General features: G+C 36.0%; 1 long non-coding RNA gene across 1 annotated transcript; it reads left to right on the top strand.

Annotated features, from left to right (window-relative positions):
• Nucleotides 1-263: 263 nt before the first annotated feature.
• On the top strand, nt 264-1,527 carry LOC135153867 (uncharacterized). Its single transcript, XR_010293338.1, has 3 exons — nt 264-364; nt 773-884; nt 1,430-1,527. It is a non-coding gene; the product is annotated as an uncharacterized LOC135153867 (long non-coding RNA).
• The last annotated feature ends 24,462 nt before the right edge of the window (nt 1,528-25,989 follow it).

Genomic DNA, 25,989 nt, shown 5'->3' with positions numbered 1-25,989 from the left:
TACAGATGGGGATGGAAGACAAAAGTTCAACAACCTAAAAAAAAGGAGAGAATTAAGAAAATGAAAGGAAAATGGGTAAAATACCATATTGATTGTTGAATATCATGTCCAAATTATCGAAAAATAATATTTTCATTTACAAAAACCCTAAGTTTCCTCGGGACCTTTTTCCAAATACGCCATGCCGGGTTCGCCTCGAAAGTTTTAGCTCATTAAATGTCACTGCTTCTTTTCACTCAGAAAACTGGATAGATTGATTCGAAATGATGAATTGCTGAGTGAGCTCATCAGTACATGTGAAGGAAGTAAAGAAGTTCTTCAGGAGATGCTCCAGAATGATCTTGATCCACTTCAAATCGAAGAGGTGATAACTTATGATGATGACAATAATAACAACTATAATAATAATAACAATAATAATAATAATAATGTTGATGATAATATAGCAATCATCATCATCATCATCATGAAGACAATAAAAATATGTGATAGCAGTGATAATGAAAGTAATAATGTGATAAGGATAATTGCAATAATAGGGATTATAACACTATTGTAGGTCTTCACAACTGTTGGCATTATTGTTTGAATTTTAATTTGTAATTATTTTCTTTTTTTAACTAAAGTATCTCATGTCACATTTTCTATCAACAAGTTTTTTATGTTAATTTCTTTTTGTTATCAAGTGCAAATTGTTTGGCTATCTCTATGAGTTGTGACAAAAACTTTTAAAAATCAAAATCTCAAAACCGTACTTTCATATCTACCTTAGATCTGGAGTGTTCTTGTGAAGTTACCTACGATCAGAATGGATATTTCTATCAGTGACGAATCAACCAATACACCATCCAGAAGGCATGGGACTTGGCCACTTCCTATGTCTAGTAAGTATTAACAAGATAGGTCAATGATATAATATTTTTTAGAAGATTGCAAAATATCTTTCCAATCGAATCCCCACAGTTGTTTTCATGGAATACTTATATATATCATCTTTATTCGCCAAATAATATACATGTAACATAATATGTGGCACTTCTATAAAAAAAAGAGAGAAAAAAAAATTGTACACAATAAATCACAATTGATAAAATATAGGGAGAGAAGACGGATTGAATTGAAGCCAAAAAATACATAGGAATTTAATCAACTGACCCACTTCTTCCCTTGTTAACGTGTTGCAGGGTTGCGGGTGAATGAAGGGTTTCAAGATAAATGTTGTGTGGTTATTATTGTATCACCAAGTCTATTTCAGCATTTTTTTTGTATGCCCTGAAAGGGACTGATCATGGATGCACCCAAGGAGGTGGCCCAATTGAAGACAAGCCAATAAAAAAGGGGTCGTTAAAAAGGGCTTTGCCCCCTCCTCCCTGGATCACTGCCTGCGCCCTTAACTTCATTTTTCTCTCACTTTTTTTTTCAACAACAGTAAATAAAGAGAGATTAAGCACCATAACAACGACAGCTGAGGCAGACCAAGGGTACATCATTCACGTCAACCTAAGACAACAGAATAAGGGAGCTAAGGTATAAAAACAAACCTTCAAAATTCAGACAAAATATTTTGTTAATCAATAAATAATAATAAAGCACAAATGGTGATTCAATGCCTTTTTGGTAATTACAGATCATGATTTTTTCTTATCTATGAATTGTAAAGAACTGAAGGAAAACAAGAAAATCACAGATAATATGATGGTATTTTACTTTGCAAAAAATACTAAGATTCTGAGAATGTATTATCATTATCATTTTTATTGTTGTTGTAATTATTATTATTGCTTTTATTATTTTCATTATTATTATTAGCATTATTAGCATTATTATTATCATAATCATCATCATTATCATGTTAGCGTGATTGTGATCATTTTCAGTATAAGTCTTTGCTATAATTGTATTTAATATAATAATAATTGTCATAATAATAAAATTGCACTAAATAAGAAAATGCCCGAAAATTTGAGCATGTCTTTATCAGCGCCATTTCTAGATTTTGTAGTACCACACAGCGTTCATTCGTATTTTTATCATTATTATCATCACTCTCATCATCAATATTAATATCACCACTATATAGAGGATGTCTCATACCCCAAGATACCCTAAGCAGAGGGAGGTCGGATGGTGGGTGGTGCTCGGTGAAAAAAGCACCAACAGTATCCTGGCTTGGAAGAGAATTGACCACATCTTTGGTAGGACTAGCGTTGCCCTTCCCTTCAAGTTGCCCGAAAGAAAAGGTACCATTCTTTCAAGTTATTTATGATGCAGTTTTGCAGATAGTTAAAGCATAGTATGATGGGGGTATGTTAGAGAAGATATTATTTTCAGTGCTACGTTTACCTCATTTTTAAAATTATTTTGATATAATGATAATGAGTTATACAATTTCGATGTGTTAATAATTAGTAGTACAGTACTTAAATACAATAAAACAAATTTGCCACAAGCCTAATTCAATTTACGATACATACGTATAGGAATTACTTCTACATTATGCAGAGAATTGTCAACATATTTAATTAAGTGGTGTAATTCTTTTGCTGATGAGTAATTAAAAATAATGGAACTATTAAGAAAAAATCTTTAATAACGTAATGATGAAACACAAATTACGTATAGAAATAAATCTGATCATCTGGACTAATACTGGTTTTAAAAGGAGAACAGTTTCACGTCCGATCGGGACGCTTCTTCAGCTTGTCTGTACTGGCGGGAAATCGTCGTTGCCGCTTGATGGCGACGCACAATCGATGTTATTGTCTTTGAGATTTCAAGGAATTTTTCGGATTATCAGGGTTGTAATCATGAAACAAATACCCTTTAATTATGATGTGTTATATATGGCATGCTGAAATGGACACAAAATTACAGTAATGAAAAATGCTTCTGTTCCTTTACAGATACCACACAATGCTCTCTTCATCTTGTAAGTGACTGCTATATTGGTATCGACAGTGAAATCCAAATACCATTCCAGGTGAATTCATTGTGAATCTACACTGATTTCATATGTACATGGACACCACATAAAGAATGCTGAGAAGGCTCGGAGCAGGTTCTTAATCGGTCTGCCCCCGCCGTCCAGCTCCCCCTCTGCCATTGTAACAAGATTTGTATATATGATTTATTGTTTTTCTTTCGAGAACTCAAAGGGAGACCGTTTGTCATATTTCTAGTAAAGACTGCTTTAAATCGAGACAGAACAAATTTTTCTTTTGGTTGGAGAGTATTTCATTGATAGGAAACATAGAAAGAGTAAAGGGGAGGCCTATTAACACAATTCTCTAAGTTTCGTCAGGAACCTTTATGGTACTTGTTAATAAGAAATAATGAATGTTACTGATGCCTTCCTTTTTGGATTTGATTTCATTCTCTATCCGAGTGCAACTGAAGAGAACGTAAGGAATTTCAATCTCTTTCACATGTTTTCAATATCCCAATGAATCACACTCTGACACGTATCTAGTAGACCTACTCCATTTTTACTTTCTTAAGAAGAAATTCTTATGTTGATAATATATCTATAAAACCTTATAACTTTCCTCTCTATACAGGACAAGTTATACATGTGCATGCCACTTATTTTGGTGTAGATTTTTTTCACTGCACTCTAGAAATTTACCACCCTAGAAGTCAACCAGCGGCATGCCAATTTTCTCAAAGCAGAGTTTTTTTTCCATTTTCCTGGTTTTACGTCCGAAATATATACTCAACAATAATCTTCATTACTTGTTCCCTCGGAGAGGATCTTTAAGTATATACAAACAAATTACTATACTCTCTATTGCTATAGTGTGAGTCACACTAACGAACTGGCTTCAATCCAACTGATTATATTTAGCCAGAATTGTGTCAGTTTGCCGGTGTGATATGGAATTAGAGATTGACTCAAAGATCAACTCTTAACTTAATGAATTGAATTGAATTTAAATCTTATTGAATTTAAATTATTGGAACATCACTGGCAACTGCCAATATTCTGTTCAAAACAAAAAAGTAAAACAAAACATATATACAATTTAAGGAACATTTGAGGAAAAGCAAAATAACACAAGGTAGGCCTGTAACAAATTATAGAATAGAAATGATTTTGAATGAAATGTAACGTACATATACATCTATGAATATAAATTATGATACTGACATTTGTATAGTATCGATAACTGTTAATATTATAATTACTATCACTATTTGTATTATTCTTATTTTTCTTTATTGGAATGTACGTAGGGCCTGTCGCACTTCTGAAATTGTCAATTTGCAGCATTCAATGTATTTGATGTATTCAATCGTTGGTCCAAGTTGTAAGCTATCATTGTGCTAGTGCCATTTGAAGACATACTTCCTCATTACCTGGCCCCTCAGAAGGGATCTGAAGCCATCAGTCCTCTTGAGTAGTAGGCGTAGTTAAGTCAAATTACCAGAAATTTGGTCTAATTGGAAATGTGTGTTTGCATGAATGGATGTACTCTTTATGTAGTATTTTGAATGTTCTAAAATTGTTTTGAGAGAATCTATTACAGTGAGTTAATTCAATTAACTTGAATACAATATTTATATCCATGATTATTGATAACTAAAATACATTTGATTATCATGTAATAAAAATGGTCGAATTAGCTTGCATCCAATTATATCTGGTATGTGAGTATTGGTTTCAAAAATGTAAGTTGTTTGTTTAAGTTAAAAAAAATAGTAGTTTGGTATCTGGTAATAAATTTGTTCATTTTGTTGAATGAATTATGGGAGAACTGCTGGGCAGTTTTAATGATATTACTTCTGGTTACCAATCAGTGAATTCTATCACATTATTGAAGTTTATTGTGATTGTAGATTTCGTTTTGTACTTGAAATTTTGTGAATTCATGTTAAAAGGCTACTATTATAAGATATGTTTTATATACATGTATGATCTGTCGTATAGTACCATGCATAACCCAGACAGACAAATTTGATGTATTTGGTCGAAAAATTACCAACTGTTTGACCAATAAGAGATGGTTAAAAGCCATGATCAACTATTTTAAAAAACACCAGGGGCCCGCAACACAAAGCTTAGCAATGATCGTATAACATTTTTTCTACGATTGATTGCATTGACTACAGTGTACAATCAATCATAAAAATCAAGCTGCAGTTAATTGCTAACCTTTGTGTTACGGAGCCCAGGTCATTAATATTACCCAATTATTGATTTTAAAGAAGGACGAAGTGATTATTCCTTCTTTTTTCTATGCAATTATGTATATTGTTCATGTCTTACTTTCATTGTACCTAAATCTAAATATATTCTATAAATCATAATCATGTTTAGCATTCTTAGCTATTTAGTCAAAATAAGTGTTAATGTGTTAATATCCAAATGACTTTAATGTATTTGCTGATTGTTGGCAATCCTCTTAAATGCACATTCCAAGTTACACGAATTGAAAATAGTTCTTGGGCAGTTGTGGATATAGTTAAAAGTTGAACTGTGGATTGAAGTATCATCTAACAGATTTATTTTGAATCTCAAATTATTTAATCTAAAATGATTTGAATTCAAATCGGAACTAAATTCACGATTTAAATCTCAAGCCACTGTTTGACTGCATGGTCACCAGCCTCAGACGATCTGTATTGATCTCAAATCTATAAAAATTTATAATTAGAGATTTTGGTGACGAACAGTAGGCTAAATCAATGCATAATTATATAAATCAGACCTCTATTTTTTTTATTGATCATTATTCATACCCATTTTAGCGAATATTAACATGTGCAATATTTTATCCTGTTTTTAAGAGAGTATCCCAATTTTTTTATTCCATATAGAATAATGGTTTGGAAAACCGAAAGTTCTACCAACATTGCTCAAAGTTTGTTTTGTTTTAAGTACATAATTATATTAACCTATTTTATAATATTTATATAACTTTTTTTATTATGTGGAAGTATAAATTTAATGGAATTATTGACAACCTTCCCTTAACCTATATAAGAAATAACTTTATATGTACATGAGGTTTTAATGAAGTTCAAATGAACTTTTAAACGGATTAAAAAGAGTAGCATTCATTGAAACATTTTTAGAAACATATCTATTTCCGATTTGTCTCTCCTCTTCTGGAAATTATGAATTATGGCAAAAAGATTAACCCTATCTTTTGATCATGCGTAATTCATTTATACTCATGAAAAGCTCATATACGATGTTGTGATGTATTAGTATATAATTTGTCTCTCATTGCTGTATTGTTAAGGAGGAAACAGTTATTTTGCGCCTTGGAGTAGATCATTCCGACAGAGTCGGCGCCATACTAATGCATATTATCATAGTTATTATTATTAATGTGTGACATCTATGTCTAAATGAATATCATATACAGAATTCGGAAATAAATGGATTTTTTTTCTTTTAAAGGATTACAAGTTCTTTTTGTTTTCTTCTTTATTATCAGTAAAATGAAAATTAAATCAACCTCAAGCCGATTCTTCAAAAGTATAGTATTCTTGGCTTATAAGAGATAAACAGTAATGCAAGTGCTCAGCGTCTCTGTGAGAAAGTGTTTCTTTTGTTTGAGCCAATACTTAATTTGTTTGATTGTTGGTTTGCTTATTGTTAATGTGTATGTTTTTATTTTATAAAATTGGCGGAGCAAAAAAAGGAGAAAGAAGAAAAGGAAAGAAACAAAGAAAGAGAAGGGGAAAGACAGAAGGAAAAAAGAAGAGGAAAATAAGAGGAGGAAGACGAATGAATAAAATAATGCTGTGGGAAGACTTGCAAAATAAAAAAATCTTCCATGTTACTAAATAACATTTTCGATCGCGCTTCCGCTCGAATTTCCTGTTCGATGAGATTTATATCTTGCTCAATAGGCTGATATGGAGCTGATATCAAGTTTTGAAGTCAATATACAAAACATATTTCATCTCGGACATCGAGCTTTCATTATTTTTTCCATTTACAGATTTAATGTACTCTGTAAAATGTCCGTTAATATGGCGTACATATCAACATTTTAAGCTCACGCTGCGTGGTCGCATTATCTGAATTGCCAAGTTCCTATTGTCTTCGTGTAGTCCATAAAGTTCTCAAAATATCCATTTTCAGATGTGACTGTCAAAACGTAGGCCTATAAGCTAGCGCTACGCGCTCGCATTTGATTGATGAGTACTCTATCAATTCTATATATTAAGCAAACATAAACCTTAGGCCTTTTCATTACATTTTATTTAAAAATATTCAGCTAGCGATTTGCGCTCGCATTAATTGTTAAAAATGTATTAACCACTGAAATGCGTATTCATAATTGCAAAATGCTTCAAATTTCTAGTTTTCAAGCCTTAAAAACAACAACTTCCACGCTGTCATTACGCATATTAGATAAACAAATAGGAAAATAACATTTTCATGAATTCCTGATAACTAAATTGGGTCTTTTCAGAATGGAATATCGACAAGCTTAGAAATAGGAAGATAGTCACCATTTTCATATGATGAAAAAATGTCCTTAGAATGTCCCGGTGTTTTGTTAAAATAATAACCAAAAAAAATCAGATGGCGCTTCGCGCTCGCATCATTCATTAAGCGTGATCCACATCCACTTCACAATTTTCCTACTCAGTACTTGAAATAGTTTTTCTTAATTGACCCTTCTCAGATCGTAATATCAAATGTTTTCAGCTCGCGCTTGCATTATTGATCTTCATGATTATAAAAATGTATTCAGAATGCCAAGATTCTAGGTCTAAATCTAAAACATGCGCGCGTATGTTTATTGAGATAGCCTGCATGTTCTTTATTTAAAATATGCTTATCCAATTTCAGATCAGAATATCAATAATTACAATGTATCTGCTCGCACTTCACACTCGCATCATCAATGATACCCAATTAACCATATCCTATTCATAATTTACAAAATATGAATAGAGTGTCCCGCTTTTAGGTCTAAAATCTCAATTTTTTTTCGCGCTCGCATCAATTATTGTTTAGTTATATACCTATCCCATTTATGATTACAAAAAGTGCATAGAATGTCCTTTTTTTAGGTCGAAATGCCAAAAGGTTTTAGCTCGCGCTTCGCGCGCGCATTATTGAAATATGTACCGTATTCGTGGGTAGCTGTAAACAGTCCTTAACAGGTCTGTTTCTGATCATGCTAGAACATTTATTAAAAATGTCTGCTCGCGCTTCGCGTTTGCAGTAATTATCTAGTTACATACGCATCTTGTTCAGGATCACAAACAGTGCCCAGAATGTTCAATTTTCAGGACAAATTAAATGAAAGATTAAAAAAAAATCGATCGCACTTCGCGCTCGCACTTTTTATATAGTGCTTATGAGATTATTTCATATTTAGGTTGTTTTATAAGAATAAAGCTAAGAAGTGATTGATCGGGGAAAATATAAGTGAAGATAATTTCGGGCCCCATCCCCAATCGGATCTGCCCTTGTGACATAGTATATGTAAAAAAAATGTCAAACCCCCCCCCCCCCCCAGTGCCCCCCAGGAAAAAAATCCTAGCTACGCCACTGGGTAACGTCTTCACGCTGTCATTTCTTGGGATGATATAGGTAGGTGCTTTGGTTTCTGTAAATGTGTGTGGGTGCGTGGGTGGGTGCGTAGTGTATGTGGGTGTGCTAGTGCAAATTTGTGTGTGAGCTCTATGTGACAACAAAAGAGGGTGTATGGTCTATGGAAATGGGTTTGGTGTGTGTGCGTGAGGGTATGTGTGTGAGTGTGGGAGGGTGCGTGTGTGTGGGTGTGCTAGTGCAAATTCTTGTGTGAGCTGTATGTGAAAACAAGAGAGGGTGCATATCTATAGAAATGGGTTAGGGTGTGTGTGTGTGCTTGAGGGTGTGTGTGTGAGGGTGTGTGTGCTTGATTAGGATTTCTGGGATATGGAAATGTCCCGGGGGGTCACTCTCCACATGGACTGCTACCCACCCGTGTCTGACAACCTCAGAAATGCACCCTAAATGGCGTAACCCATGAGAAAAGCCACCCTAAGTGGCGTGAACAGGGAAATCCCCTAATTTGATACCCTATAGTGAGTGCGTGATGTCATCAGTCCTCTCATTTGCATACTGGCCAGGATGTGCATATAACTGCTGTTTGAAATTAAGCGAAACTTTAAAATGTCATAGCTTTCTTATTTTACATCCGATTTTGATGAAATTTTTCAGTGTTATGATTGTTGAATTGTTCTCTTTTTATTCAAATCAACTTTTTGTCGGGGTGGACTTGTCCTTTAAATATTGAAAGATCGAAAAATTGAAAGTGAAAATAGAATGTAATCGCATTAATATACTTGAAGTGACCACTAGGATTAAATTTATCTTATTGAGGAATTCAGAAGGCGTCTTTGGACGTTGTTTTTCGCTCTTGGAGTCTGCATACCCACCCTCACACACTACGCCAACATCCTCTCATATCCTCCCATCTATACTTGCTCTCGCACGAACACTCTCCCACATTTAAGTCCACACACCCCCCCTCACACACACGGTTTATTTCAAATTCGTCTAATGCCAATTCGTCCAGTTGCCAACTCGTCTACTATCTAATTTTGGTCTACCATCAGTTCGTCCACTCACCACATGGTCTACTTTCATTTAGTCTAATGCCATTTGGTCTAATAACCAGTTGGTCCAATAGCCATTTAGTCCATATACCATTTAGTCTAATTAAACTAAAGTGTTAATTTTGCAAAATGAAGGAAAAGAAAATGGGTATTAGACTAACTGGTTATTAGACGAAATGTTAATAGACGAACTGGTGATTTGACGAAGTGATAATTGGACCAAATGGTTGTTAGACGAAGTGTTAATGGACGGAATGTTATTAGACTAAATGAAGGTAGACCATGTGGTGAGTGGACGAGTTGGCAATTTACCACACACACGCACCCACACAAACCCATTCATTTCCTTTGACAATATGAGCCAACATGCACCCTCTCTTATTTTCATATACTTCAACAAAAAAAATACGCACTAACACACCCACACATACGCACCCTCACACACTACACATTTCCCCCGGAGGTTCACTCTTCACATGACTTGCTACGCACCCGCGTCCAGAAAAAGCGTCGAAAAGGGTCCCATTTCAGGCACTCGGGCGGCGTCGACGTCTTTGGCAAAAAGGGTTGCATTTCAGCACCATTCGCTGTGGGTGTTCCAGTGGTTCTGACTCTCGCCTTTGAAACAGAGGGTCGTGGGTTCGAATCCTAGCCATGGTGTGTTTTTCTTCAGCAAGAAATGTATCCACACTGTGCCGCACTCGACCCAGGTGAGGTGAATGGGTACCCGGCAGGATTAATTCCTTGCATGCACTGAGCGCCGGTGATGGTAGCTAGAGCTAAAGCCGTGGTAATAATAGCAGCGCTTTGTATCCTTAGGCAAAAAGCGCTTTATAAATCCAGCTATTATTATTATCATTATTATTAAATCGCCGATAAGGGTAGCCTTTGCTTTCTCCCTTCACGCCATTTAGGGTTGCTAAATTGGTTATAAAAATTACGCCATTTGGGGGTGCAAATTTGGGCAAATTTGAGGAGACCTAAAGCCATAAACACCATGAAGGGCGATTTTAAGGGATACAAAATAATCCTCGCGGCCAGCGCAGCACTTGATTTACCCACGTACAGTATATTACACCCGGCTCTATACTAGGCAACACGCGTTACCCACTCGCCCACAGGTATAACATCGATTTTGATGTTTACGCCACTAGGCTGTGATTAAATAAAATAAAAGAATACAAAGGTTATACAAAGAAAACATTAAAAAAGTCCAATCAAAATAATTAGAACGTGTGTCCAAGCAGTCCTAATGAAGGAATAGAAGAAGGCAACAGACATATGCCTAAAATTAAAATGTTTATGTTTTAAAAGTTTAATAGGCCTTGAAATAAGAAGCAAACAGTTTAGAAGGTTCATGATATAGGCCTACATAATAAACATGTGAAAATATAGACCTATTAGTAGACTTGTTAACTGCAAAAAAAGGGATGAACGCTGCATTTTTTAGTACAAATGTCCCACTTGGCACAAATGTTCCTTGAGTAAAAAGAAAAGGATTCATCCAAAGAGACACGCTGTATCTATGCAAATAAGCAAGTAATTTGCATAAATTTGCATATTAGGTCGACATAGTGAAAACAGGTATTTAAGAATATATATTTAACCAGAACTGCCCTAAAATTGGAAATAAACACTTAGGGTAAGAAAGGGAAGAAAATTGACATAAAATGATTGGGATATCCTTGTTTATTATTACCTAATTTACATAAATTATGCAAATTATAATTTTTTAAACAGAGTATTTTTCATGAATCCTGAACTGTTTTATAAATAACAGCAATTAATACACAATGTCAACATTCTACATGAAAGAGAATATATTAGCGAAAACATCGATATGCTTCATGACAGTATTTAGTGTCTTAATTTGCTTAGAAAGAGGGCAAATATGTCAAAATGTATGACGTGATATTGCGCTAAAACGAGACCAAAACAACCTCTATGTCACAGTCACACTCACGAACGGGACAATAAAGCGATCAATGGTATGTCATTCGAGATAACACAATCTCAACACAATAGTTTCCATCGGCTTCTCGGATCGCTTTTGTTGGTGTGTCTGCCACACCGTAATCTATGGTATATACGGGCAAAATGCATTTCGGTATCGGTGAAATACTATTAATTTTGTTTTATTTGTTTCTAATTTGTTTCTCTTGGAAAATTTACAGGAGACATTGCTTTGCAGGTTCCTGCTTTAATGAAGCTCTGGCACATGAATCATGACGAATGTACCCCCACCTTAATCCATATTTTAACTTTGTTAAAATATATATCTTTTGGAGACCCCGAAGTGGCAAAACTGCATTCCCCCGCGGCATTCCCGCTACTTTACAAAACCAGTTTGATTTGTATTATCGACTTTGATAAGACGGATTTATGAGACATCAGTTAACATGTTTCCTGAAGATAGTTTTTTTTTTTATTTAAGCCTACGTCCACGGGAGCCCTCCAAATTTACCCCATCCCCTCTCTGTATTTCGACACTAAATAAAAAAAAAAATATCGTGTTTTAAAGCCACCGGCAAGGCAAATTGCGTTTTTGGTATAATAGAGCAACTTTTGTATCTATATTTCATATTTATCTATATTAATATTTTTATCATTATTAATATTATTATTATCATTATCATTACTATTATTATTGTTATTATTATTATTATTGTTGTTCTGCAGGTTGTAATAATGCTCAGTAAAGGATATAACCCAACAGGAGCATGCCTTATTAGGATACCCTTTCCCCTTTTTGTTTTATTTATTCAAAAATAGTTTATTGTCTTTAGAACTCTTAAAATATTACTTTTGTTTGTATTGATATCTTGGAATAAAAAATATTGTTACAATTGACATGTAGAAGAGCTGTGGTACATAGAAGAAAAGCCACACGTAAGCTCTGAAATACTCAAACCCCTTTATTGATTCCACTCTATGTTAAATTTAAATATTTTTAGAGCCAATTCGGAAGAAAGATTTATTTCTACTACACACAGTAAAGCCTCTTTGCGTTCTCCTCTTGAAAAAAAAAAACATAGAAGGCATTATTTTATATCTCATAAAATAAGTTCGTGTACATGACGGTGGCCTGTTGAAGTTGCCCAACCCTTTATTTTGTTTTGACAATATATATTTAGAATATCGTCTAAATGAAGCCCTCATCTGGAAAAGGGCACTTATTAAAGGCAGCATCTACATTATATAGAGGAGGTCCTGGTACTTGGAAGCGGGGGCTGAAGCACCCGCAAGATTTTCCGGAAGGGGGGGGGTGCTGCGTGTGTTATTTTCCATAGACAGCACCCCCTGGAATTCCGGCAGATGTGAAAAAACGAAAAAAAAAGAAACGTTACCAAAAAAACTTCATTTTGTAGTGCAATTTTTTTTGTTTATCAGTGCTTGTTAAATGTCTTGATGTAAATTTGAAAAGCAAAAAAGGTTCAATGTAAAATTTTGGTCCCAAGAATTTTAACAAGCTTCAAAGTTAACATAGAGTGGAATCAATAAAGGGCTGTTTGACTGTTCTTCAATGTACCACAGCTCCTCTACATGTCAGTTGCAGAGTATTTTCTCCTCAATCTATTCCAAGATATCAATACAAACAAAAGTAATCTTTTAAAAGTTCTAAAGACAATAAACTATTTTTTAATACATAAAACCAAAAAGGGAAAGGGTATCCTATATAGGCATGATCCTGTTGGGTTATAGCCTTTACTGTGCTAGAGCACTATTACAAACGGCAGAACAATAAAAAAAAAAATAATAATAATAATAATAGTAATAATAATAATAATATTAATAATAACTATAATAATATCAATAATGATGAATGTAAATATAAAGATATAGATATAAAAGTTGCTTTATTATACCAAAAACGCAATTTGCCTTGCCGATGGCTTTTAAACACGATATTTTTTATTTAAAGTGGAAATACGGAGATGGGATGGGGTAAATTCGGAGGGCTCCCGTGGGCGTAGGCTTAAATAAAAAAAAAACTTTCTTCAGGAAACATGTTAACTGATGTCTCATACATCTGTCTTTTCCAAGTCGATTAGACAAGTCAAACTGGTTTCGTAAAGTGGCGGGAATGCTGGGGGATGCAGTTTTGCCACTTCGGGGTCTCCAAAAGATATATATTTTAATAAAGTTAAAATATGGATTGAGGTATGATACATTCGTCATGATTCATGTGCCAGAGTTTCATTAAAGCAGTAACCTGCAAAGCAATGTCTCCTGTAAATTTTCCAAGAGAAACAAATTAGAAACAAATAAAACAAAATTAATAGTGTTTTACCGATACCGAAATGCATTTTGTCCGTATGTATCATAGATTACGGTGTGGCAGACACACCAACGAAAGCGATACGAGAAGCCGATGGAAGCTTTTGTGTTGGGATTGCTTTATCTCGAATGACATACCATCCTGACCATTGATCGCTTTATTGTCCCATTCGTGAGTGTGACTGTTGTTTTGGTCTCGTTTTTGCGCAATATCACGTCATACATTTTGACATATTTGCCCTCTTTCTCAGCAAATTAAGACACTAATACTGTCATGAAGCATATCGATGTTTTCGCTAATATATTCTCTTTCATGTAGAATGTTGACATTTGTGTATTAGTTGCTGTTTTTTTAAAACAGTTCAGGATTCATGAAAAAATACTCTGTTTTAAATTATAATTTGCATAATTTATGTAAATTAGGTAATATTAAACAAGGATATCCCAATTATTTTATGACAATTTTCTTCCCTTTCTTACCTTAAGTGTTTATTTCCAATTTTAGGGCAGTTCTGGTTAAATATATATTCTTAAATACTTGTTTTCACTATATCGACATAATATGCAAATTTATGCAAATTACTTGCTTATTTGCATAGATACAGCGTGTCTCTTTGGATGAATCTTTTTCTTTTGACTCAAGGAACATTTGTGCCAAGTGGGACATTTGTACTCAAAAATGCAGCGTTCAACCTCTTAACAAGTCTACTATATTGTGAAATGAGTTTAGAGGGTATAAAAAGGCTTTGTACAAAATTTAGTAGCTGACATTTTTTGTCCCGAAAATCTGACAAGCTTTGAAAAAGGTCATGATCTCCACTATTTAATCGATAGTTGTTGTTTTTTTCTCCCAGGAAAGGGGCTAGTCAAGCGAAGAAATAAAAAAGGGGTAAAACTCATTTTATTCATTCATTCATTTAATGGTTTATTCAGTAGGCATGTATCGCAGTAAAAAAAAATAATTACACATGCTCGGTATCTATTGCAACATACATGGTAAAATAAATACATAGGCAATTAAAATTATTGACAAACATGTAAACTTTGCACATTAATTATTGATAAAGATAAATAAAATAACAGAAGAATGCATGTAATAAATTGATCAAATTATTAATGATACTGAAACTCTAAAACGCGAGAAATTAATGGTTATTAAAATGAATTGCTAAGCATGTGGATTAAACGTTTAAGAATTTTCAGATTAATTCAATTAAGATTTGTAATATTCATTCAGCACACGTGCAAGATTAGGGAGGGCACTGTTTCTAAATATGTTTTCTTGCATTTGAATTAATGATTATAGTGTTTGTATTTCGAAGAAAATTATTATTTCTTTGAGGAGGTAATTACCAAGACTGACATATTTTTTTTCAAAAGAAATAGCAAAATCATAAGTAAGTTTTTCTCTCCAGGATAGGAGGGTTGATAAACCTAGCTCTACCAATGCATCTGTAGTTTGATCCAAGAATTATTCGACAAGCTATTTTTGGTATAGATTCTAAATCATTTTCTGTCTGCTATAGACTTGAATAAAAAGAGAGGTACACACTACACAGTACTCCAAAACGGGTCTTATGAAGCCAGAACAAACTATAACCAGATCACAAACAGGTATAGGTTTTAGGTTTTTAATCTACGTAAATGTCATGAATATGTTGCTTTTTTTTTTAATATATACTTTTTTGATAGATTATTTTTTTACATAACCATTCCATTTAGGTCTGCTATATAGGATCTTTATTATCTTGACTACATTAACCAGGGGCCGCGGAACGGTTTTCAAAGGGCTGACCATGCGAAAGAATCACAATCATATGGTAATTTTTGCGTTTATGTACACGGTTTTGGAAAAACCGATGTGCCCCCCCCCCCCCTTTCAGAGGCATAATCAAATTTTTAATGTAAATATTCCATTCGTACACAAAATATCCCCAACCCCCCCCCCCCCCCCCTTTGATAGTCACAGCACGTGTATTATTAAAATGGGAATATGTCGTCCATACACAAGTGAGGACCTTTGCTCTTTTTTTTCTTGTTATTATCCTCGAGAAAATGTGCCCCCCCCCCCCTTGGAAAATCCAGGATCCGCCCCTGCTTATGTCTATTTTCATAATTTGAGGTTTTATTTTTAGGGCGAGCTGATCATTTGGATCAAATCCATACTCTATGAATAGCGACCTCTATCGAATATTTTGAGCAGAAGAAAATACCGATGTTTTGGTGATCGTGAGCGAGCATGCATACGATGCACCGGGTGGGCGTATGTTGATGTGTGTAGTTTGGCATGCTAGGATTGCTAGCGCCATATATGCAGTATGTATGCGCAGTAAGTGTGCTCTTACTGTGGGAACTGGCTGGCTGACTGAAAACATAAAAAATGGAGCTGGATTCAGAAGGGATTAACTCGCAGGAGGAATTAATTATATGTGATGAAACTGTCCGGAATGATGATTATGAAGTGGAGAAAATCACTGGAATGCGTTTGGTGAAGGTAAGTCAACTCAGATTCTAAAGTTTCTTGTTTGTGAGCTCAACCCGTAAAACGGGCCGTAGTACCAGTCGGCTCACTCAGCCTCAGGTACTAGGTTGTTTTGAAATGCAGCAATCGCTGTGGTACTGGTAGTGCCGGCCCAGGCCTAGTGCCTAGTGGGCTGTGGAGTAGCACGGGAGGAGCGTCGGGTGTCCGGACACTTTAAAATTTTGAAGCCTTATTTTTTGTCTTTGGATTGCACTAAAAATATGAATTCAATATTTGTAGTCATCTTCTATTTTGTTCTCTATGACTATGATATTTCCTAACATTTTGTACTAAAAATTGATAAAAATTCGCTTGTAATTTTTTCCAAATGACTTTCGAGTTTTCTAATTCTAAATCTAAGTTTCTAAAATTGATCATCATCATCATCCGTTAAAGTACAGTCCACCAGGTTGGTGTATCATCGTACTTATAGAATTATGCAGGAGTATGTACAGTGCTGTGGAAGATCTATTCTACGTACACGTGCGGTTTAAAAAAAAAAAATTAAAAAAAAATCAGCGTAGTCTTGGCGCAATTGGATTTTCTGCACCTCAGCCTTGAAGCTGGCTACTGAAGTGCAGTTAACTGTAATGGCAGGGAGAACATTTCACAGTCTAATGGCATCATGAATAAAAGTTTTCTGATAAGTAACAGTGCGAGCATGTGGGACGTGTTTTGTAACCTTATCTGATGACCACGAAGCGAAGTGGAAGTAGCAGCCTGGTTGAGGTACTGTACCTTTGGTACATCAACAATTGTGTTTACCAAGCGATAAACCATCACATCCTTGAACTGGGCTCTTCTCTCTTCAAGGGTGGGCCACTGTAGCTGTCGTAGCATATCGGTGACACTACTAGTGCGACGATGGTCTCCCATGGTGAATCTAGCATATCGTCCAGACACACAACAACTCTACGCCACTCACACTAGTAGTAGTACTAATACCGTACGAGGTAATAGAAATAATATAATAATCAGAAATAAGACCCGTGAACAGAAATCATACAAGCCACCTTCTTGACAAATAGCCTGAAAAAAGTCCAAATTCTAAATGGATTCTCAAATCTGAACCCGGATCCCCACACAGTCAGTACTAGAGGCGCTGGTCAGAAAATTGGGTCGGGATTGTCCCAGTTTACAGGGACTGTCTCAGTTTTCAAAGATTTCTCCACACAAGAAATCTAGGAAAGTTCATTCACACCCGAAAAAAAATAATTAATTTTTTTTCCTGAATCTAATGCAGTTCTTGTATGAAAATTGGAATGTATCCTGGTTTAGGGTATCCCAATAATAAATGAAATTTCTGTTTAAAGGGTGTGCATATCTGGGGTACCTGCACAAAATCTGTGTTGTTTAGGCCTTGGGGGGTGTCCTAGTGAAGAGACAAGAAAAGGATGAGATGAAGATTAAAAGGTGAAATTAAGATAGAGAAAGATTAGAAGACAAGATTAGGACACGAATAAGAGGAAGATGAAAGATGAGGTTAAGAATATGGGAAAGAGACGGGGGTAGGATAAAGAGGGGGATATTAAGAGGAAGGGAGAATGGAAGAGGAAATAGATGAAGAGATGGATGAGATTAACATCTATGAGGATAAAAAAGGAAGATGTAGATGCTATAAAGGCCAAATTGAGGATAAGAGGGAGTACAATAGATTAAAGATAAGATGGAGATAAATATGAGCATGAGGGGAAGGTGAGAGTCTGAAAGATGGTATGAATTAAGCCTATGAATATGAGGAAAGATGAGAATGAGAAAGGGGAAAATGAAAGAATATATAAGGATAAAAAGGAGAAGGGAAAGAGGGAAGATGCAATAATATAGTAGCTCAAAATCAAAACAAAGATAAAAGATAAAGCTTTACCAGAGAGGTAGTGTAATGAAGAGAATAATAAGGGGGAAATGTAAATAATGAGCATGTAAGAGAACATCAAATGAAAATGAGGAAAAAGATGGGATGAAGATAAAAAGGAGAATATACAGTGATTGCAAAACACTAAAAGCCCAAATCCACAAGGTGTTTTCAATATGGTACAAATTACAAAATCATGGACACAGCAGATTTTGTGTACACAATTTACACTTATTTCATTGTGTTCTCTAGTCTTAGAAAAGTCCAATTAAGTGCGTGCTTTTGGAAAAGGGCAATTATATCATGCTTGAATGAAGCACGATATTTGAGAAATCTGTATATGTATATGGTTTTGTACCATCATGATGGTACATGTAGTATGGTACAATTATGTACAGTTGAAACCACCTTTATAAATTATTTGTCTAACAAGTCCTTTTGATAATCATTGATATCTTGGTGCCTCATTATCTACTCTCTTTTTATTCATTTGTTTGGTAATATTATCCCATTCTGTTTTTGGTTATTTTACCAAAGATAAAATGCTTGATTCTTGAAAATATGCGTTCCTGTATAAATTATTATTGGGATGTTACCTTTTACAAGTCCAGCTCAAGAAGGGAAGCCTGAGGGCTACATGTACATTAATTTATTTTACTTTTACTTTGCCCAGGCAAACTTGACTTGCACTATCATTCTTGTTCCTTCTATCTTTGTACTCATGTAAATTGCTTGTAACTTGATCTTTGTTGAAATACCTGAAAATAATGATAATGTCCAGTATTGTCTTTAGAATTTTAAAGTTAATGAATCGTTATTTCATTCTTGCTGTACAGGGGAAACTATGGTTCCGTGTGCGATGGAAAGGTTACGGTGCGGACATGGCTACGTGGGAGCCAAGAGGAAATCTCAACCACTGCGAAGAACTCCTGGAAGATTACGTCTCCAAAGTACAAGCAAAAAAGTACAAGCAGAAAAAGAGGGTAAGTTTAAACTTCAACCTATGATTTAACACTGTACCTTATGATTTATCCTACACCTAACCCTAAACCTGACACCCAGGGGGGGGGGCACTTCCATCGGCGATTGGATACATGTGTGACTATGGGTTTCGAAGAGCATCCTAAACAAATATTTTCCATGTTCTGAAAATGCACCCCTTAACAAGTATTGCCGTGTGAAACTGTAGCCTTGACGACAAGTATTGGAAACAAAACGGTACCCTTGACAAGTATTCCCCTGAATTGACCCCCTAAACAAGTACAATATCTTAATTGTTATGTCATGGACATCCGCTTTACCTTTACTTTCGATGTTAGCTGGATTAATCTCGAGATTGCAATCTCAAGTCACTGAATTATCCCGCTATTTTGCAGGTGCGGCATAATGCATCGATGCCTCGCTTGCGCACGAATCGCTCTTGCGATAGTGGAGACGGGGTTTGTTGAATATCGAGATTAATCGCGAAGAGGGCTGCTCGGGCTAAAATCTCAAGATTGAGCAAACTCGGGCGGGTGCAGCACCGCCTCATGTTTCATTCTGATACTCTTTTTCAGTTCATATAATTTCAGCCTGGAGTGCGAGTATTAAACAAATTTGAACAATACATGTTTGATGTACACTTTACAGGCCTACTCACCTTCATTGTTTGTGGGGAGTCCCACGCACATAGCATTCTAGCCTTAATCTAGAGTACAAATGTAAAAGATCTGGGGAAGTGTTTCATGAAATGAATGGTGATTTTCACTGACTGATTGCTCTGGTCCAATTATTAGATGCAAGGATTTTGGTAGCTTATAACAGTAATGAATTTGTGAAATGCTGCCCAGATTTGTAATGTATTCATTGAACATCATCTTGGTTCTTGACACGTTGAAAAGCGTTGCTTTCGTCCTTCAAGGGTATCATAGCTTTTGAAATATCGCTTCCTGAAGACCAGAGTGCAATATAGTGGAATGTGCGAAGATCGCTTCCTGAAGACCAGAGTGCAATAGTGGAAACAATAATACATAAACCACCTCTAGAATCAAAGACCCCGTTCTCATTACACTTTCTAAAACTAATACTGGAAACCGATTCAGGAAACCAGTTTGGAAGATCAATTTGCTAGTGTTCCCACTTGATCACACGAAAGTGGCATTCAAAATCACTTCACGTAAAGGGATCTTGTTGCTATGGAAACGCTCTCAGTGGGGTGAAATGTTTCGTGCGAAATTCGAAACTGCATCATAGGCATTCTACACACAGTGTGTAGAGTAGCGCGCTCAAAATGTGCGAAGATCGCTTCCTGAAGAACGGTTGTGTCCTCACACTAAAACCAGTTAACGAGGCAAAGCGATCCTGAAAACTATATGTACATTTCGAGGTGATTTTATTAACCGGTTTGGAAGCTCGCTTCCAAGATTGCTTCGACCGTTCTCATTACAAGTTAAACTAGTTTCCACTAAACTTGTTTCCAGTAAACTAGTTTTAGGACGGTTGTGAGAACAGTGTCAAAAAATACATGATTTCCCTGTATAAATGTTGGAGCTGTGAGTTTTGCTAATGAAGACAAAGAGTAATTAAAAGTACTTATAACCGGCACATTAATGGCCATGATAACTGTTTCTTGATTTTATTATTACACTTTGTCACTTTCCAATTGTAGTTTTATTGGAAGTCACCTGATTCAAGTTAATCAAGTGTCAATGTTCATTTGGTGTGACCTTCAGGTCATTAAATTTAGATCAAACTCAAAGGTCATTTAAGGTGAAGGGACTCAAATCATGCTGTGATATCAACATGAACATTTTGAAATTATACAGCCTGTATTCCATGTATTAACCAGAATATAATGGGTATTTTTTAAAGTATCAGCCATTCTGTGAGCAGAATTTCATGTATCTTGGTCGAGGTCAAAGGTCCTCTGTGTACTGATAACTATTCTCGAGAAAATACCCAGTAGGCCTAATACAACTCGTGTAGCTTTTTAGAATGCTGTCTTTACAAAGGCAAGCCAATAATTTAGCTTATTACATGTGCTTTACATATATGTCAGAGAATGAACTCCTGCTTCCCTGCTTATGACTCTTCTGACCCCCCCCCCCCTCCCAATAGCAAATGAATGAGATATTGTCAGTAGGCCTTGAGAAAAGGCACAAAATGTGACATACAATAAAGTATACAATACTGGACCCTATGCTAGTTCTGCATGGTAATACAGTTCAATGCACAATGGTCATGATGGTTGGGTCAGGTTTGTGCGCTAATGGGTCCGTTCACTCCGCTGTGTACTGATATGAAACCAGAAAAGGGCAACTCTGATTTATACATGTACATGTACTATAATTATTGATGGAAATGACCCCATGGTCAGACACAATAATGGTACATGCTAAACCTTCTTTGAGTTTGATATGTTTCTTTCATTTACACCTGGATATCTAGCCTTTATTTCCCTTGAACTTTCCATGTTCAGTGTGTGCTTGAAGATCACACTACAGACAGTACATGTAGTTTGCAATGTCAGACCCTCTTTGGAACCGACTAAAGAAACATACATGTTTGATGAATAAACCAGAATATTTTACAGGCAACAAATTTCCAAATGCATTGGGTCAGAGAAAACATTTTGGCCAGCCAAAACTTTGGGGCAGGGAAAGAAACTGTGCACATCCAACAGTCCAGTTTTGCCCCAGTTTTAATATAGGAAGTTATCGTTCCCAAAACTAATAAAGAGGGATACTAAAAAAAGTGTGGTCAGTGCACGCAAAGTGTGCCAACACGTACAGAGCGCACATAGATTCTCCCCTCCCTCGCGGAGCCCAAAGTTTTTGATATCTCACCAAATTCAAATCAAAAGAAGAAGTCTCTTGCATCTCCAGTACCCTTATCAACTCGAATTCAAGTGACTTGCTCTGATTAAATAAAAATTGTTTTCAAAAGAAATTATGAGCGCTCCATATATGGGATGAGATTGAGGAATTTGAAATAATTCCTCTTACCACGCGAAGTGCGGAAGCTAAAACGTTTTATTAAAGATGAGAACAGAAATGGTATTCCTTGGTCACATCAGATTTGATTGTGAAAACTTTAGCCACATTACCTTTCTTTAACTCGCAAAACAGAAAAGAAGACGGGAGGAAATGCAGGAAGGAAATATTCATTCCTGCAAACCCGAAGATTCCGATGTCTCATCAAATTCAAATCAAAAGAACAAAAAGCCGAAATTTTGTGGTCATTGAAGCAATTAAATAAATACTTTTCATACTCTTTACACCCACATAATTTCAGGCAAGAATATACAATTCTCATAGGGAAGTGGAAAAAATGCAGTAGAAAAAAAGATGCGGGAAACCAAGGGGAAAGGCAATTTTGATATTTATCTCGCGCAGAGCGTGGAAGCAAAATTTTGTATGAAGAGAGAGACGATGGTCTCGTTGAGGTTTTTATTCTTTTAACAAAAAATTAATAAACAATAAAGCTATAACCTTCTTCCCTTTTCTCCCTTCTCTTTTTTCTCCTCCCCCTTCTTTTTTTCTTTTTGGGGGCGGCGACTGCCCCCATACCCCCCCCCCCCCCCCCGCTACATGTACGCTCCTGATAAGTCTGACTTCAGCTCGGCTTTGCAATCCTTAATAACAGTATTTTTAATCCTGTAAAGGGTAGCCTGGAACTTTTCACCACTCCTTAAATGTTTCCTATCAAACACAATGGCCCGAATTCACAAAGTTGGTTTTTAAAATCATTGGTTGAACTATTTGAAGAGTCATTAATTCAAAACAGTGGACTCATGAATAAAAATAGCGTGGATAACCATGGTAACAGGCGTCAATTTGGCGCACTGTAACAATAGCGCGCATCAGCATTGGACATTTTTTAATCTATATGCGGTAAATATGTGTAATTTATACAGAAAATCTGCATACTACATGTAGTAAACCATGGGTTCAACGGATGGTTTTAAAAACCACCTTTGTGAATTCAGGCCATTGTTTTTGATAGGAAACTTTTTTGGGGTGGTGAAAAGCTTTCATCCAACCCAAATGTGAAAGACTTTGGTAGATTTTTAAAATTTTGATCTACTGTAGATATTACTGTGCTCTGCTCAAGAGATTTATGCTCAGGCAACTATTAAAAATGAAAATGAATTTGGTGGATTCATCTTTAAAAATGAGACTGATATTTTGCAATCTGTCTCATAATTCCTTTAGCAGGCCTATATTTTAATTTCCAATTATATTTTCTGAAGTACATATACATGCAGTTTTGCTTCATTCTTTTGGCTTCTGAATGTCTAGTGGACAGCTATTGATGGACTTTGATCCATTATTAAAGTGATCAATCCTTTGCCAAGCCTGCATTGGATCATGGTCTATTGTTGAAATGACTGCAGGAAATGTTATCCTTGCATCCACTCTTGTCAGTGATATTCTATGTTTCAAGATAATTCCTCCATTTCAATCTCCCCAACCTCCTGTTTATTTGAGGAATTCAGAAACAAAGAGGCTGTTCTCACTCAGTTCCTTAAACTAGTTTAGTGGAAACTAGTTTAGTGGAAACTAGTTTAACGCTAAGTGAGAACGGTCGAAGCGCTCTTGGAAGCGCTCTTCCAAACCAGTTTGGAAGACCACCTCACGATGTAGTTTTCAAGATCGCTTCGCATCGGAAAAGTGGTTTTAGCGTAAGTGAGGACACAACCGTTCTTCGGGAAGCGATCTTCGCACATTTTGAGCGCGCTACTCCACACGACAGGTGTAGAATGCCTATGCTGTGGTTTCGAATTTCGCGCGAAACGTGTCACCCCACTGAGAGCGTTTCCATAGCAACAAGAGCGCTTTACGTGAAGTGATTTTGAAAACCACTTTCGTGTGATCAAGTGAGAACGCTAGCAAAGCGATCTTCCAAACTGGCTTTCTGAACCGGTTCCCAGTAAACTAGTTTTAGGAACGTAGTGAGAACAGCCTCAAACTCAACTTGCGGAGAGAGCTACATTGTAGCTACCTTCCCTAACATAAATTTTGAGCTAGCGGCTAGCTACATGTACATGTAGTCACTTTCTAGATGTTGACCATCATGTAGCTAGATATTAAAGCTAATAGGCTAGTACACGCAAAGAAACAATCAAGTATAAATCTGTATGCTCATTAAAAAAAAGATAACCGTACTTGATTGTTTCTCTGCGTGTACAGTATAGTTTGCTACATGTAGCTTGCAATCACTATGCGGTGCTGCACCAGCTCGAGTTTGCTCAGTCTCAAGATTTTAGCTCTATCATCCCTTTTCGAGATTAATCTCGAGATTCAAGAACCCCAATCTCCACCAGCGCAAGGAGAGCAATTTGTGCTCAAATGAGGCATCGATGCATTGTGGTCTGACGCCGTGAATAAATAATCCCCACTCGAACCTTAAGTGCGTCTGCACCTGCGAATTAGTTGGATAATTCATAAATAGAGCGCTATTTTGCAAATAATCATTTCATTCTCCAGATTAGTCCATCGAACTAATGCGATGATTGCGTCTCCATTACAAATAATCTTGAGATTGTTCAGATCAGGTTAATTTGCCAGATCAGAAATAGTGTTATTTGAAAACTCGGGCTGGTGCAGAATTCCTTACTGTTAGTCACTAGTACAGTTTGCAGCACACTTAAATTTCTGTAGATGTGCAGGAATCCAGTATGGTGGTTTAATCAGACCTACATGTATTACATCTTGCCACGCAATCCCCTTCACACAATTTATAAATTTTGTGAAAAAGTGCAATTTAGAAATGTTGAAATAGTTCTTGAGTGTTATGCTTGTTTGAATTTTCTTTTTCGTACAGATCATTTTGTTTGTGTTGGGATGGATTTTGATGAATCATTTGTTAGCTAATTGCTATTGTGCCAAATTTGGTTGATTGAGGTTGCCATTTCTTTATTCATCATTATCAGCCTGTTTTGCAAGACTAGCGTGAAAGAGGACACCATCTGACATCACCCCAAGAGAGATATCACTAACCTGGGGAAAACCCCTAATGACTGTACTAGCATCCCAACAAACAGAAGGCATATTCAAACCCGTAGGATTACAAAAAAGGAGCCTACCTAGGCTGACATGTACTTGTAGGCTACGTACCCGTAAACCATTAAAACTCGCTCAGGCCCCTTTACACAATTCAAATATCGCTGCATCCTTGGAAATAATCTCCAGCAAATTTTCTTGTAATTTTCGGAAGTGCCTTTTTTTTTATGGTATTCTCTTTTGGGAATATTTCAATTAGGCCTACATGTACATTGTTTTGAACAACTTGCGAAATTTCACATACATGTACATGTATTTTCTTCCTGATTGGGGAGGTGTGACTAGTCACATTTAATAGTACCCTTGACTATATACCGGAATCTGCCTGTTGTTGTAGACACCGTTCTCATTATACTTTCTAAAAGCTGGTCTACTGGAAACCGGTTCAGGAAACCATTTTGGAAGATCGCTTTGCTAGCCTTCCCATTTGATCATCCGAAAATAGTTTTCAAAACCACTTCACGTAAAATATGGGAACACTCAGTGGGGTGACATGTTTCGCGCGAAATTTGAAACCGCAGTGTAGGCATGTCACATACAGTGTGTGGAGTAGCGCGCTCGAAATGTGAGATCACTTCCCAAAGAACAGTTGTGTCCTCACGCTAAAACCAGTTTAACGAGGCAAAGCGATGGTTCAAACTACATCGCGAGGTGGTTCTCTGAACCAGTTTGGAAGATTGCTTCCAAGACCGCTTCGACCGTTCTCATTACATGTTAAACTA

This window comes from Lytechinus pictus, chromosome 4 (assembly GCF_037042905.1).
Source record: "Lytechinus pictus isolate F3 Inbred chromosome 4, Lp3.0, whole genome shotgun sequence".
Classification (NCBI taxonomy): domain Eukaryota; kingdom Metazoa; phylum Echinodermata; class Echinoidea; order Temnopleuroida; family Toxopneustidae; genus Lytechinus; species Lytechinus pictus.
This window is presented reverse-complemented; position numbering and strand designations above follow the sequence as displayed.